The sequence below is a fragment of the Triticum dicoccoides genome, chromosome 2B (genome assembly GCF_002162155.2).
Source record: "Triticum dicoccoides isolate Atlit2015 ecotype Zavitan chromosome 2B, WEW_v2.0, whole genome shotgun sequence".
Taxonomy (NCBI): Eukaryota; Viridiplantae; Streptophyta; class Magnoliopsida; order Poales; family Poaceae; genus Triticum; species Triticum dicoccoides.
The window spans coordinates 211,096,459-211,099,750 of NC_041383.1; positions in this window are offsets into that span (position 1 = coordinate 211,096,459).

Consider the following 3,292-nt stretch of genomic DNA (forward strand, 5'->3'; position numbering starts at 1 on the left):
GGGTTTAGAGCGGCGCCGCTGATGCCGGCGCTTAGGCTGTTTCTTGGAGGGGTCATCCTCCGTTGTTCCATTGCCATCCCCTTCTTTTGGGGTGTCCACCATGTATACGTCATATGACGAGGTGGCTTTCCAGTGCCCTATAGGCGCTGGCTCTTGGTCGTCTCCTTCATCGGCGTCCATACCGTCGATGTCTTCGGAGTCGAAGTCGAGCATGTCGGTTAAATCATCGACAGTGGCTACGAAGTGGGTGGTGGGTGGGCTTTGAATTTCTTCGTCGTCCGCATCCCAACCTTGTTGACCATAGTCCGGCCAGGGCTCTCCTGACAAAGAGAGAGACTTTAGGGAGTTCAGGATGTCGCCAAAGGGCGAGTGCTGAAAGACGTCCGCGGCGGTGAACTCTATGATCGGAGCCGATCGGGTTCGATCGGAAGGGGTGCGGAAGATTCGAGTCCGGAACGGAGTCCGGCACCTTGGAGTCATGGGCCTTGCAAAGGACTAGGCTGATATTCGGCTCTATCACCATAGAGATTGCAGCCCCCGAGGTGGTGTCCAAGCATCCATCCCCGGTTAGCGCAGTCGGCTCCGAGCTAAGGGTCGGAGCGGACACCTGAGCGGCCTTCTGGGCACTATCCGGCGGCAGAGCTAGATCATGCCCATCGTGATAGTGCGGTTTGCTCGGCTGTGGCTCGAATCCGTCGAAGATCAAGTCTCCACGGATGTCAGCCGTGTAGTTTAAACTTCCAAATCTGACCTGATGGCAAGGGGCATAGCTTTCGATCTGCTCCAGATGGCCAAGCGAATCGGCCCGCAGTGCGAAGCCGTCGAATACGAAGATTTGTCCGGGGAGAAAAGTCTCACCCTAGACCGCGTCGTGGTTGATGATCGAAGAAGCCATCGGGCCTAAAGGTGACGACACAGAGGAACTCTTAATGAAAGCACCAATGTCGGTGTCAAAATCGGCGGATCTCGGGTACGGGGTCCCGAACTGTGCGTCTAGGCGGATGGTAACAGGAGACAAGGGACACGATGTTTTTACCCAGGTTCGGGCCCTCTCGATGTAGCTAAAACCCTACTCCTGCTTGATTAATATTGATGATATGGGTAGTACAAGAGTAGATCTACCATGAGATCAGAGAGGCTAAACCCTAGAAGCTATCCTATGGTATGATTGTTGTTCGTCCTACGGACTAAAACCCTCCGGTTTATATAGACACCGGAGAGGGTTAGGGTTACACAGAGTCGGTTACAATGGGAGGAGATCTACATATCGTATCGCCAAGCTTGCCTTCCATGCCAAGGAAAGTCCTATCCGGACACGGGACGAAGTCTTCAATCTTGTATCTTCATAGTCCGGGAGTCCGGCCAAAGGTCATAGTCCGGCCATCTGGACACCCCCTAATCCAGGACTCCCTCAGCCATGGTCGGGTGAGTTGGCCCCCGTTTGAACGATATAGCATATTCAAAGAATTATCCTACTAAATACTATCACCTCTAAAAAGCATACACTATACAACAAAGAGATCAAGGCATAGAAAGGTAGAATAATCCTACACTATACAATAAAGAAATTACAGCCGATTATACCCACTAGGCATTATGGTTCGGCACAGGTGATAATAAAGCATACACAAACAGCAAATTACATACACTGGGCAAATACAGCTCATACATCATGGACGCGCATCAACTTAACTCCATTTGAACTATAATCGATTGGCCGGATTCAGGTAGCACAAATTTCAGTCTGCAAAATCTCCAATTCCTTCATGGTTACCTCAATGTCTTGTTTCATTGTTTTGACTCCTACATCTAATACCTGCATATCCAGTCTCAACTTGTTGATTAAATGTTGACAATCATGTACACGTTGTCTTGCCACCTCTAGTTGATGCTCGAGAACATCAGCACATTCCAATTCCAATCCATAATCATTCGATAACGGCCATGCTGCACTACTAGCAGATCTTTGTGTTGATGTCACTTCATCCTGAAAAGTTTCTGTAAGTACACATGACTAGGGCAAAAATATAGTTACAACAGTGAAGCGAACAAGACACTATTTTGTACTACATGGCAAAACAGGACTAACAATAATGTTACACGTCACTTTCAAAAAAAATGTTACACGTCATGAAGCATAAGCAGGTGATACTTTAAAATTTATAAAAAAGATAGTCTGTGCAGCCTGCATACAGAAATCCCTCTTAGTTCACCAGAGGAGCATGATGTTGGGGCCCAATCGAAAACACAGACCAGTTACAAATTTAGACAGCATGTTGCGTATAAGTAAGCATGCAGTTGGCCATTCTGTATCTCAATTAAAGTCTTAGGGAGCATAATGAATAGCAGAGGGTTTCATACCAACATACTACAACAGGCAAAACTATGCAATCATTAGCGTAGTATAAACTAGATTGTGAGCCTCATGCAATGATAGTTGGTTAATAGACTTCAAAGCTTCAGGCACACTTCGGCAGAGTAATTAAATGGTAAGGCCTTTAATTATATCAACTAATAGTTATACGAGTACCGAACATTAGGCATGATTATTTGGGCATCTCATTAACTGAGGACAAATAAAGCAATTGAAAAGAGCAAATTAACTATGCCTGAAACATACAAGGAATTGAACTGTTGAGTTGCATATAGTGACTTACCTTAGCAGGTTGAAGAGGCTCAGCGCAGCTCCTAATTCTCTTGCAAGGCTCCTTCCTAACATCTTGTACTTGGAAATCCTCAATCTTATCTTCGTTGCACCCCCTCTGCAAGGTGACACAAACTAGTTACTCGTCTCCTTGGAAGATAAATATGCATACTTTCCAGTCTGTGAACACAAAAGGATGAGATTATAACAAAACAACACCACATAATGAAACATGTCGCATCTCTTGCACTTGCACACAATGAAATGAGCATTTACTATGTCTGCACTATGTAAAAACTAGGAAAACCTTCGAACTGGATCTCCAGGTACTCTTGGAGAGCCTACTGTAGTGTACAGCCAAACCTTTATGTCACCTATGAGTTAGACAAGGCCCCACTACAGCAGCCCTTAGTGTTTAAATCGTTGACAAGCTCTGTTAGAGTGTTAGGTCAAGAACAGCAAGTAATCAAAGCAAACAGTCCTAGTATGGCTAGCTGATGCAAACAAGTAATTGAACAGATGTGTGAGCAAATCTTACATATCAAGAAAAGAATCAAAGAAGGAGGCTTAAAGACCATCACTTGACTGACCAGATTTAAGGGGCATTTAAACATCATGTGCAACGTATGAACTAACATAAACATTGCA